Genomic DNA, 14347 nt, shown 5'->3' with positions numbered 1-14347 from the left:
CTCTGGCTGCATGGCCAGGGAAGTGAGCACCTGCCATGTCCCTCAGGTGCATTAGAGCTCCCTTGCCAGAGACTCAGTTCCCATGATCCAAACCTGACACGGAAATTTGCTGTACAAAGCACCTATTTAATCTTCCAGCTCCCACTTTCTCCAGACCAGCCTCTGGAGCCAAGGCTTGTGCTCCTGTTGGTGCAATCAGGAGGGCTGATGGTTCCCAGACAGCCTGGTCCCCAGCAGCTCAGTGACAGGGCAATGGTAGCAGAATCAGCAAAACAGGGTCACAGGTCTCCACATATTTGGTCCTATCACTGATCTGCCCTGCTCATCACTGATCTGCCCTGCTGTCTTTGCTCAGGGGAGATGGGATGGGGCCAAGGACAGTGGGGACATCACCCTGAGGCCATGCCACCACCCTCAGAACCCAGCCGCCTTTGCCTGGGATTATCCAGCCCTCACCAACAAGTCCAGCTGCAGTTGCAGCAAAGCAATTTTAATGAGCGTTTATCCCACATGCAGGGATATAAATAACCTTATAAGTACAGAAAATAGGTAGTCAGAGTGAGAATGCCCTGAGGGAGGACAAGGGAGAAGTGCAAGCTTCCAACTACCTCAAGCTCTCTCTGGCAGTGTACCTTCCCAATTAAAAGCCGTGGAAAAATATCTGTTCCCCAGATCTTTTGGCAAGCTCTGCAGTGGTCAGGAAAAGGCACTTTGAAATGTTCCTGATGAGGAAGTATGGGGGTTTATTCTTTTATTGTTCGTTTTCAAGTTAAACACATGCACATTCATTTTTGTAATCTTGAAGATGTATTTTAATTGATTTCCTGAGTATTTTAAGGTCTATTAATTCCATGGATCTTGCAAACACTGCATTTTCTGTATTCCAGCTGCTGTTCTAATCATGTTCATTAACAGAATTACTTTTACCTGCCAGTGAATATTTTACATTGCATTAATAAATCTTCTGTTTGCTATCAGAACTGAGCAGACAAATAAAATATCCAATCATGTAAGTTTCCACATGGGTCTAACATTGTTCTACTATGTCATTCTACCAAGGGATTTAACCATATTTGAATATAAAGATGACAAAATGAAAAATACATGCATATTATTTTAAAGTGTACTCTTACATTATTAACAGTACCTCTTTTTTTCACATTAGAAATCAACCGGGATTTCTCATATGCTTTGTTGTGGTGAAAGTCTTATGGAAAGTCTGCTTTTTCCCAGAGGAATAATCAGCAGTTGCAATATTCAGTACCTCTCACACTGCATGATCAATTAATTTTCATACATTTTATGAGCAATATAAAAATTACGGATATTAAGAAATATGTTATATCCTCCAAATTTTAGACTGTACACCCCTTAACAGACAGCAGAAAGACCTGATACAAAAGTCTTTTTGCTGATATTATTTCCACATAGCTCTCAATCAATTTTTCTTAAAGCTCTGGAATTCTGCCGGCACTACACATCCATGGAAGATAAAATGAAACAGAATCAACCCAATCATATTTGATAGAACATTAATGTAACTCAGTGCATTACGCCTTGTTTTACATGCAACTGTGTTGTTCCCACTATATTTTAGAGAGCCCCCAAATCAGTCAATTGACAAATCTTAACTGAACCAAGGAGAAGGAGGGTATTCCACTTAGTGTGGCCCTTCTGAAACATCTCTCTTCCCTGAGGAAAGGACGTAGATTAACAAGACTGGCAACTCTTCACTTCTTTCAGAAGTGAGATCTGAAAATGTCAGATGCTGCCCAACCTACGCTAATACACTAAGATGTAAACTGGTTACTGCAAAAATATAGCAGGAAATCGGGATGATTAGTGCTTTCAGGGGAGAAACTCTGGATCCAGCCAGTCCCTTATCCTATGACCCTTGTGTGGTCCCACCAATCATGGTGGGACCTACGCATGCAAGAAGAGTGAAGCACATGGTCACATATTTGTAGCATGAGGGAGCTGACTGGTTAGCATCCCCCTTTACTGCCCTGTGAATACTGGCAGAAATCAAAATGATTCATCTTATTCAAATAATAAGCATGGAAATTAAGAAGTATTGGGACTAATTGTACCTTGCTACAGTTGTAACAGGGCTTGGAACTGCAGAGATGACTTAGGGGTTTGATTTGCTTATATGATTGGCATCAGATTTTTTCTGCATTTTGTTCTTTGCATATTGAAGGTTTGCTGAGAGAGAGGTAACGTTTCCTGAAGATACATCCCTTCATTGTACTCCTACTCTGAATGTGGTTTTGATTTTATGAGAAGGGTTGGACCTAAAGATTGTTACTCAATCACATGGACACCAAGCAAAGTTCAATTGCAGTACAGCTTTCGTTAGGGATTCATTAATAGACACTTCACATAAAGTGCTACCACATTCTCTTTCATACTTTTTTTCTTCCCTCTCCCTGCCCCCCCTTTTTTTTGCAGCTGAGAATAATTAACTGTTCTTTTGTGAGTGTCATTTGTTCTCAAGGAATTAAATGCCACCTTATTTCTCAGAACAAGAATTCAACTGTCATAATTATAGCTTCATTTCAGAAGAAAAAAAAAATCATAATTTATTACAGATTGTTCAGCATATGAAATAGGTTTAAATGTCTTTGAAAGTAAATTGTGGCATGTCACGAAGGGCTTTTGCCATCACTGTAATTGATTTATAATTTTGCATTTAAAATTAACAACATTCATCCATTGTTCTCCTATTATATAAGGCTCTGGCAGGGAGTTGAGAGTTTTGTGTTCAGTTCTGGTCACCACATTACTGTAATGATAATAATAAACTTGTAGTAGTTTAGGAGATAAAAATGATATGAAGAAGTGAAGCCAATATGAGCATTAAAAATACACTTCAGACTAAAAATAGTTTTAGAAAAATACATGTCCAAGAAAAAATGAGTAAATGGGGGATTCATTTCAATTGTGTTAACTGTAAAACACAAGAAAGCTAGTCTTGAAGTTTACATTAAAGTGACCAATCAAAAACCAGAAAATATATCAAAATTATGTTTGAAATAACTGTGCAAAAATGCTTCAATAGAGTTGTTACAGGTCAAACCATTGGTCCTTTTCTCACTCCAGAAAATTTCAACCCATAGCTGCAGAGCTGTGACCTCTTCCTGCATTTCAAAACTGCTCCATAGTTGCAGAACAGTAGAAGGAATAACTTCATTTTGTTCTGGGCAATGTTAGTGTTTTAGTACAGTTAAGCATCATAATTGCCTGCCCATTTTTTAAAATGGCTGTATTTCTGGGATAGTGACATTGAATAATGTAATAATATCACTGAGCAAAGACAAAAAGCAGTGCTGCATATACCCAGAGAAAAGAGGAGAAAAAGAGATACCACTGGGAATGCATAGGAAATACAAAAACCCACGAGAGTCTAGATCCTGGGTGAAAGATTGGTTTTTAAATACTGTCTGTGATTCTGACCTCAGCAGTTTCTTCAGGTTTATTTGATTTCATTGATCTCAGCAGGTATCACACATAATGACATTAGTGTAAATGAAAACGGAATTAGTCCCATTAACTAATTATTCTACACACAGTTTTGGGACAGAGAAAGAAATTAATGAAGAAAGATGAGAAGACTGATTTTGTCAGTTCTGCCAGATAAACAACAGGAAACAGATTCCCAGTTGCCTGTGAAGATTCTAGTCGTGGTCTCCATCCTTTAGACCGCACAGCCCTTGAAGAAGGTTGCATAAAGTGAATACAAATGTGAGAAGAAAAGACTCATTAATTTACTCATTTTTTAAAAAAAGAGGCTAAGAGTACTATGCCTTTCCAGAGTGCCCGGAGATCATCACACCAGACAGTTCTAAGATTCCTCAGGTAACAAAGACTTGGACCCTATTACTCTCATTTAAGGCTAATAAAGGTGATCTGGAAGTTGACTCCGTCCCATAAAAGCAGTTTCTACTAATCTCTACTTTTTGTTTACTCTTTTCCCCATGCCTAATATATGGAATAACATTTCATGAAGCTTTACACTTTCCAAAGAAGCAACCAACAATGAAATTACATCTTCATCATTGACATCTTTATCAATTAAATAAAGTTAAAAAATGCTTCATGCTGGGTTTTGGTTGGGTATTTTTTCTGATTAACAGAGCAAAAGGTTAACACCAAATCAGTGTGAAGCTAAGAAAAAGCCATAAAATATGGCCCAGTTTTAGTAAATCTTAGTCACAGCAAATGAAGTTGAGGGTAAAACCAGTCCTGCAGGAGTCCCTGCAAAGAAAATGGGTTCTGGAGTTGGCAGACGGAGCATACAGACTGCACCAGTTGAACAGCAAAGATTCTCTCCTTCTAGTGAAGCAGAGACAGATGTAGGGCACCAGTCCTGCCTCCTTCTCCTTGACTTTAGAAAATTTTCTCAGAAGGATTTTGCACTGACCCTTCCACAGGCCAGGGAGCAAGGAATGTTCCCCAGGACACTTTCTTTTACACATACACCTGCAAAGAGAGGTCACAATCTAAAAGATACCATGAAGGCCATGAGGTGATTAGTGATCTATATCACTTGAGATTGTGATAGGATCTCTGAGGCCATGGACTAAACAAAGATCAGGGACAGAAGAAGCAGAGTTTGGAAATGTTTGACCACATGAAACATTTCTAAACTCTAAAATAAAAAGAAGAGGATTGTGCTATCCTCATGTTGTAGAGAAGCCTGCTGGAACCTAACATCGTTGGGAAATTCAAGGTCGGTTTCCTCTAGTTAAAATATTGTCGTGTAATGTTGTCAAGGTCAATGTCAGCTTGGATTACCTGCCATGCAAGTGCCAGTCATGCATGTTCTGCTTCCCTTGGGCTAGTCTAACTCCTGCTCGAACTTTTCAATGATGTTAGCGCCTACGTCCTCCCTGGCTGACACGGGGCAGCCATAACGCAGATTTCATTGCATAGCAGCTGATTTTAGTAGCTGGACCATCAAATCTGTTTTATCATAAAATCTTCTTTCTGTTTTTGTAAAGCACATACAGCTTGTCTTCTCCATCTAATCCAGTCATACAACAGTGTGCTTCCTTACACTGAAAACATGCAGTAAAAACTATCTTCAAACTGAATAACTGATTCCCCTAAGAACAGTGGCTCTCACTCCCTACTCTCCCCCAGTGTCTGATTCTAGAAGTTGTTAGATTGTTTATTCTCCATGTGTGGAAGTTAAAGCACAAGTGGAGAGAAATGGATTCTTTATTTAGCATACCCTTTCTGGATTTTTCTTGTGCTACAGGACTGCTGTAATGAACTGCTGTAATGAACTGCTGCCTCTAGCAGTCCTCTTTTCTGCCTGCCCACCACATGCCTTCCCCCAGCAATGCCCTGGGGTTCTGTAGCTCACAGCTAACAAAGCAAGGTTCTCCAACCCTGTTTACCAGATCTTCCAGCCCTAATTCCTTAGCCCTTTTCATCCTATGCACATCGTCACACAATACATCCCACTTCAAAACCTAAGAACACCAGCAAAAGCTGGAAATTTTATATGAAGCATGCCCTATATAAGCTTTATGTTCTTTTATTATTATTATTTGCTAGGACCTCGCTCAGTTCCTTGGAATTACTCGAGTGTTACTTTCAAGGTCAATATGTATTTGCCATTAACATTTCTGTGGTTTAGACAGTTTGCCTGACACATAATGATGTCTCAACCTCAGCAGAGCCTGGGGTGGAAGCTGGGAAGGGAAACAGGGACAAGAATGCTGTAGCTTCAGTTTAGGGTTGGAATCGCTGCCAGGAACCAGGCTGGAGGTGAAGAAATGGTCTGCAGCATGGGCTGAGGGGCAGTCTGCAAGCTGACTCTATCAGGCACTTGTCACCAGTGCTTGATGTGTCATATGAGCAATTGTGCTGATTTTTATTTAGGACACACTGAAATAGTCATGCTCAACATCTATACCCACTGAACATCAAGAGGGGTGATATGTCTGCTACGACCTGAGCCAAAATTGCCACTGAATCTGAAATAGCACATATTTCAAGCAATCACAATGTTTTAAGGAAACCAAAACAAGTAGGATTTGAAACTGTGACCCAACCAAAAGGTTCTTTTTCTTTCAGTTACCAGAGCTATATTGGCCCCTGCAACCACTTCTAAACTTCACTAATTTTATAGGAAGGTTTTGCAAAGATCAGATTTATGTCATTCCACATTCTAAAGTCAACTGCTGTGCAATATACCCTACATAATAGCAGTGTCCACATTTTATACCCATTTTATGAACCATATTCATTATTCTTTTATTTTAGAGGAAAAAAAATTGGCAACTTGTCAAAAAGTGAAGGATTTATTACTATTGGTCCTTTTGTCTAGAGAGAAAATGTAATGTGATGGGGCATTGGTTTTGTAGTGATCTTCCTTGTAGATCACTGTAAATAAAATCTTTTTTTTTGTTCTATCTAGGCAAAGGTTATAATCTCTTCCAGGTTATGCTTATCTTAATACTAAAAAATTACTTCTTTTCTTTTTAATCTTTAGTAATATGGAATTACCATCATTTGAAAGAACTGTTTAGGTTCCTTGACCAGAACAGGCGTTTAACTATGTCATGTGTGATGTATGGTGCATTTAATTGCTCTGTGCAGCTATTCAAAAAGCATTCAGAAGTAATCATTTAGCATTAATATCCTGGGGCAATTCAAGGTCACAGTACATTAAAAACTAATTCAGAGTAGTTCTAGAATACATTTTTCATATACAGAGATACATAATTCTTTTATGATTAAAGTGACAACAGCATTGCAGCACAATGAGAGGATGTGTGTATTCTAAATATCTGCTACTGGCCTAATTGTAAAAGCAGAAAGACACCTTTTCACCGTTACTCAACAACCACTAATCTTCAGTAAACTTAACAGATCCAGATAAGTGGTGATGAGCAAATATACTTACAAGACAAACCATAAAAGTTTGATTTAGAAGAATTTTTAACTAAAAGCATCTGATTTTTTTTTTTGCTGCTCTACCCAAAAGTCAAGGTTCTGGACAGATTTTTTCGGACAGACCAGCATCAAACAATTCTAACATGTCTACAGCTAATTATGTGTTTGGTACTCCCACGAGCAAAATCAAAATAAAACCATAATTTCTTTCCTTAAAATAATTGATTTTAGATTCTGTAAAAAAAAGGAAGGAAAGCATAAGGACAACATTAGCCTCAGGATTTGCAGGGTGAGTCCTTGGAGTCTGGAAGACAGAGCAGTCAACCTCCTGTCTTGGGGAGAGGAAATTCCCTTCAGTTAAAAGCCCACAACACAGAAAACACAAATACCAGACATAGTCCACATGCATCACAACACAATTAGATGTACAATTATTCATAGTCACCCTTGCTGCACTTTTGTTGTTACCCACACACTGTAAAAGAGAGATGTTGACAACTTACAAGTTGTCCTCCTTGTAAGAACAACTTACAAATTGTTTTCCTTCTCATAATGGAAGGAGAAAACAAACAAACAATTCAAAAAGTAACACTGCCTCTTCACAATGCTACCTGACAGCCATTTTATGCTGCCTCGGAATGACCTGAGCACCTAGATAAGACGCCACTCAGACTGTGCAGCTTTGGGGAAAAACAGGTATAATCTACTGATGCAACAGGACCTCAGCTTAGGAGGAAGAGGCTGACATGAGCTCAGGCCCAGAACAACTCCCTTCTGCAGGGTTGCATGAGCCTTCCTTCATACTGGGAGGCTATAAAAGGTGCTGGAAGCTGGAACTGGAAACTAGCCAGATCAAAGCTATGTCACATGGGTCTGTACCAGCTGCACTTGCAGTTCACACTTCTGCTCTCCTGCATAGATATAAAGCTTGAATTGAGGACCATCACTTTTTAACTCTGGGGTTGACAGCAGATGAAACACATTATATAAACTTTAAGAATTGAGTATTGGACACCTGCTGGTGCATACAAATTAAAGCGCAGTCAAACAGAGGCTGCCAGAGCAGCCTTGATCAGACAACAGTTTTTCTGTCTCTAGTAAAAAAAAAAAAGAAAGCTGATTGCAAGGAGAATCATCCACATAAACACTGGTGTAGGCAAGAGTTCAAGAGTGAAGTGCTACCACACGTCACACGCTACTTTCTCACTCCTTTTTTCCATTTTTATATAACTGATGAAGTTTCTAATAAAATAGGTACTTAAATCATTAGTGTCTGAATTGATGAGCAAGCAGGCTGCATCCCTCAGCATTGGCCTTACTGATATCAGCTGCATCATGCTGTACCTATTTCATATTTTTAAGGCTTTTGCTTACCTTTACTGTATTTTAATGAAAGCCTAATTTCTAAGTAACCAAAATGGTACCCTCAAAACAGTCACAAGGAGCAAGCCTGGAGGAGAGCATCTGCTGGATACTGAAGTGCTTGGTTCAGGTTCCTAAGTGGTGGATATGATGGGAAAGTACTAGCTTTTTATAAATTATCTCACATAGCAAGCTGATAATCATCCATTAGATACATTAGATCAAAGTGAACATTTTAATGTAGAGATCAGGGGAAATTGCTGAACATAAGAATTCCTGGCACAATTAAAACAGCAATTCCTCTTTAGAAAAAAAGAAAATTGAAAAGGTGCCACTTGGAAACTCTTGCTAGTGTTGCCTAAAAGACTAGAGTAGCAGAAACAGCTTGAGCTCAGCTAAGGTACCTCAGATGGGATAACAAATACATTAATATACCCAAACAAATAATTCTCTTTTCAGAAACAAGAGACCCAATGACAACAACTCAACAGTCAAAATGCCCTTATTCCAGTCCCAAGCCATCACCTAAACTGCAAAGGTCTCTGTTTTGTACAGACCTCCGTTCTACTTTGATCTTCCTCCTCCCGTCTTACAATGTCCTTCTTTTCTGTAGTGCACATCTCCAAAGTGCTTCACAAGCAAAGTTCATCAGTAGTGACAGTAATTAAGAAAGCAGTGAGTTGTAAAAGCATGCAGAAGAATATCCTAAAATCATCCTGAAAATATTTACAAGCAACACCTCTCAGAAGTTTATTTTTTAAACATCAGCATTTATCATGCTAGGTATTAGTGTGGCAAAATGTACTGTAGCAACATTATATTTTTCTTTGAGATTTTAATATTTTCTGGAGGCAAGCATTAGTCTTTGTGTATCAGCATCCAAAATACTTTTATTAAAAGTTTATATAAGACTAAGGAAATGAATATATTAGTTTTGCAATTCTGTGACCTTTTGAATTTGGGGCAATAATTCATGTTTTGGGGAAACTGAAGAAATCTAAATTTGATGTCAGTTTAAAACATATAAATTTCTATAAGTAAATTTAATTCACTTTAGATTTTGATCCTATATCAATTAGAATATTTTAAAAATAAAAATGTTGATAACATATTTAAAAAATAAGCTTTTCACTTAAAAATATCTGTGCATTGATAATGTTGCTGTGATCAAGGATATATTTTTATTTTATTGCTCTCAACTGTTGCAATGTCTGATACAATTGCACAGCAGTGGTGAAATAAATGGATTATTAACATCTCTATAATGATTAACTTTTTTTTTTGAGCACCTTCAAGTGTGCTAGAGCTGTTTATCTCCAAAAACTCAGACACTGTCTTTGTCCTTGAGAGCTGATACCTGAATATAAAACACAATTGGAAAGGCTGAGAAACAACAGGGCATGAAGGGCAACCAGGACAAAAGTTAAAATCACAGTGGCACATAGATAGATACTTATGTTTTGACTTAGCTTCTCTGTCTAGATTACCAGTCTTAAATTGTTCAGCAGTCCAGATAAACACCTGCATAAGTATTTTCAGGTTTTTTCTATCAGTGAAGTATTGAAAAAGGCTTCAAATTAAGTATATATACAAACACTCTTCTGTTTTGAGAACTTCTTAGGTATGTGTAATGCAGACCTATCCAGAAACATGTTATTGTCTCCTGTGCCACACTGTTAAAATATACAAAGAGATATTTTTCCACCAAAAAAGAGCATTCAAACATGATTTCCACAGTAGTAAACAGAGAAACAAACATGTTTAAAGGACCGTTTATTTTGACTTTTTTGATATTCGGTAGCAAATCAGAGGAAGATTAGAAAGCCATCACTGTGGCATCAAGCGAAAACTGAATATGGCAAACAAATCAGTACAGAGAGTCACAAAATCTGGTCATGAGCGTTCAGACAGATCTCAGTCCAGCTAGAGCTCACAGTGATTTAACTGAGAACCTGACAAATTTCGCTATTCCCATTCCCACCAATACATCTGGTATTATCATGGTGCATTCACTCTCCTGGTCTTTTTCTGTAGTCTGCCACTGTGATATAGCACAATGAAAAGTTGCCTTTTTCTGTTTCACAGACTCAGTAATGGAATAGATCTATGCTTTAAAATTCAGACATTTAAAAATCCAAATCTGCAGAAAACAAATGAAATTTTCACATGGCACCCACTGTAGTCATCCTATGGACAAAATAATTAATTTTTGAAATACTTTATAACTCTATGACATGAAGGACGCACTCAGAAAATCAATAAAATAAAAGATCTTTAAGGAAAGGAAGGAGACAACAATTAGCCCTATTCATTCTGCCATGGGAACATTTTTAATACACTTTCAAGATTTGCACCCAAGATTTGATATTCCATTCAAGGAGTCTGTTTCCAGAAAAGGCTACGCAGATAGCATAGTGACTTTTGCAACACAAAGGCAGTGAATTCAAACCCTGTTGTCTGCAGCTGATGTTGCCATAGAGGACAAAACAGACAGGAAGAGCTTGGATATATGGTAATTTTCTTTGCTTGTACTCTCTGCTTTTCAGGGACTGCATGCTCCTACCTTCAAGGGTTTGTAATTCTTAACCAGACATTTTCCAGTGGGTGAACCGAGGCAGTCAGGGTGGGACAGAGTGGAGATGGAGCAGGCACAGAGCTGGGTGCCACTGGCACATCAGCACCATGGGATGGCACATCCCCTCTCCTCCTCCCCAGGCACTTTCTGGGGGCTACATAGGGGACCCCTCCACCACACCCCTTGCCATGCCAATCCACCCCAGCTTCTGTGCAGGTCTGCAGGCTCAGCAGGAGGACAAAGCACAGGACAAGGGAAAGACAGACAAATCACTGCAGAAGGATCATTCAGTCCCTTGAGTATATGTATGGATAATTTTCACCTGTTTAATCTAATTACTTTGGTCTTTGGGAACAAATAGTTTCAGTGGGGTTCTGGTTTAACCAGAAATCAAACCCACATTTTTGGGGGTGACAGACTATACACTGATTTGCTGCACCTTTGAACCCCTCAGTTGTATCTTGCAAGAGGAGAAGACAAAATCTTCAGTGTTAAAAAGCACACACAGGAATTATATCACAAAGGAGACATCAGAACAGCAAACTTAATGACTTAATATTGTACAATATAAAATCATTCCAGTTGAATAACTTTTAATTTATTATAATACATAGATGCCAATTATGCCTGATTTATTAAGAGGAGTTCCACACTGCCAAGGCCCTGTGTTTGAGTGGTTGCCATGGCACCCAGCTTTTACAAGGACATCTTAAGGATCATTAAAGTGTCAAGGTGATAAGTTTGACACTCAGTGGATTTAATGATAGATGATAATAATGTTACCTCTTCACATCATGAAACACCTAGGATTCAAGTTAGGAGGTACAAATTTTAAACATTTTTTTATTTTAGATATTTTTTTTAAAAGACCAGCTGGAGCTGACATGAAATAATGTTAACTCTGACCACACTCTGCTCCCATTGGTGTAAATTCATTAACCTCAGGTTTTTTAGTGATTTCAGGTTGCCACCATTCCTCAAAGCATCCCAACCTGCTTTTATCAGATCTCACAGGCTTACCCCAACCAAGGACTGCTGGGCAGCAGAGGAAATCATTTCCAATTCAGCTCCCAGCAACTCTTACAGAATTGCTTTGATGGTAAGAGGGGAATTGAAAAAAAAAAGGAGAATCTCTGCTGTGTACTGTGAAAGAAACCTGATGGCAATATGTTCTGCATCTAAGCATCTAGAGCTCTACCCCAGCTGTCAAGCACAACCAATTCATTTCACAACAGACACAGAACAACCTTAGGCTGGTAATGACTTTCAGTGACTTGCATAGACCTGATACAAGTCAATAACTTCAATACAAAAGGCTCTGGAGTCCTCGGCACAACCCGGAGCCTTAAAGATACACACACAGGGCCTGTCAACAACGTTATTTTGAACACTTGTTTCTGTTCTGGTGCAAGAGGACATCCTTCAACAGAGCTACTGCGCAGGAAGGAAGGTTCAGGGGTGCAACCCTCTCATTGCCACACATAGCACTCCATCACCTCCCTAACAGCCGCAGCTCACATGCAGTCTTGCTCTTTTTTGAAAATACAATATCCTTGTGCTTTTCTGTTCTAACCTTCCAAAATATTACTCACATAAAACCTTCTCTGAAAAAAAAATAGTTATGTCAGTGTCCCTTACCTTGCCAGTTGCAAAGCGGTGGGACTGTGTCTCTGCCTTCAGTGCAATGATAATGTCATCAGGCTGATGATTCCCAGAATACCACTGCCATTTTCAGCCCTTGGTTTTGCACAAAGCTACATACAGCATCATTTTCATGTAGAAATTTACCAGTTTATCCTCATTATGTATCAGTCTGACTTCACAATCTCTTTTTAAGAGCAGATTTATTACACTGACACTGTTTTCAACCTGATGATTGGAATCCAGTAAATAAAAGATAGGGGATTACAGACCTAAACCCCAAATTTACCACTAGCAGCCAGTACTTGTGCCTACTAAGCTGCATTTCATTGCCAAGCACCACTATGCCAGGTATTCCATGTCTAGTGTAAACACTTTTGACAAGCATAATCACAGTTTAGCTCAAGTATCTTCTAGTAAAACTATTTTACTGACATGAGAATAATAGTCTAGGACAAGTACATAATGTTTTTCAGTCATTCTAAACAATTCTGTGCATACTTTGCTCCAGGAGAACAATTTTTCCTGTGCCAACATGGACTCTCTTGCTTGACTTGGCCTGTGTTTTTGGCATAAGTTCCAAGCCTTGACAACTTCCTCAGTGTCACTAATCATTTGGGACAAGTACTGGCTCTACCTTGGATCTTTCAGTCCCTGAACAGCTTCTGTGTATTCATGCAAATATATTTTTCATACCATTTTAGGGAGTGACATTCTGGCACTTCTAGACCTATAGGTTCTCAATTTGTGAAATGTGAGTCTGGAGCATGGATCTTGACCTCCCTGTACTAGTGGCTTTTGCTGTCTGCAGAAATCACTCAGTCTCTGTCAAGACTTCACATGGATCTGAACAAACTTAGGATACCTTGTTCCGGACCTATTTCTATTTCAGTGCTGGTAAGTAGTCCTGAGGGCATCCTGTCACTCCAGGTCTCCACGTGCATCCATCTGCAATTTGCTTTCTGGTCATGAAACCTCAATGAAATAATACTTTATCATCATCATTGTCATCATCATCATAATCAATAATAATAGCAATAACAATAATAATAATAATGTTTTTCAGTATTATATTTATTGTTCACTTTGGCAAAGGTATTATGGTAAGTGACATCTGGTCAAGTTTCACCAAGCACTGAATTCCCATGAAACCTCTCTCTTTGACCATAGAGAGTGTCAGCATTTGTCATGTACTAGCCAGGATGCTATTAAGTGACAACAGTAAATCCTTTTCACATTAAAGGAATGCTATAAATTCCGTTGCAATTTATTTTTCTAAGGGATCTGCAACTTCTTGTTACCGGCTAAGTAGAGCACATTTCAATTTGCTGTTATGGTACCCTTGTGTGGACTTTTCTCAACATGTATTATTACCACTCTGCAGTGTCCGTTCTTGGGAGTCCATCTGAGCTGGATATATTGCTTTATTGCATTGTATCCTGTGCTGTGGGGTTAGTCTTTTCAAGCTCTTGAAAAGGGATGCTTTCTGCATCTTTTGCATTTGTCAGATATTCTCCCACTTGAGGTTAGCTCAAACAGAATGCACAGCACTTTCTTAGGTATTTTTGCTGATTAGGTTATTGAGTTTTGCAGGTCTTCACATATGATGACTTTTCTTGCTGTATTTAGTATTACACAAGTGTGTTGGGAAGCGCTGTCTTCTCTTTCCAATGCTTCATCCTGGACTGAGCTGTATCTGCTTTTTTTACAAGTTCAAATGCTAGGTACTACAGTTTCCTAAACACCTTGACTTGGAGTGCAGTTGTGGTCCTTTTTCTTACCAGACAGCCTTTAAAGATTGCTTTTAAGGTGTGATGTTATGGAGAATTTTATGACCTGTTGCATCACAATCCTTGTGAT

This window comes from Manacus vitellinus, unplaced genomic scaffold (genome assembly GCF_001715985.3).
Source record: "Manacus vitellinus isolate BGI_N305 unplaced genomic scaffold, ASM171598v3 scaffold_1_pilon, whole genome shotgun sequence".
Classification (NCBI taxonomy): domain Eukaryota; kingdom Metazoa; phylum Chordata; class Aves; order Passeriformes; family Pipridae; genus Manacus; species Manacus vitellinus.
Note: the sequence above shows the minus strand (reverse complement) of the source record.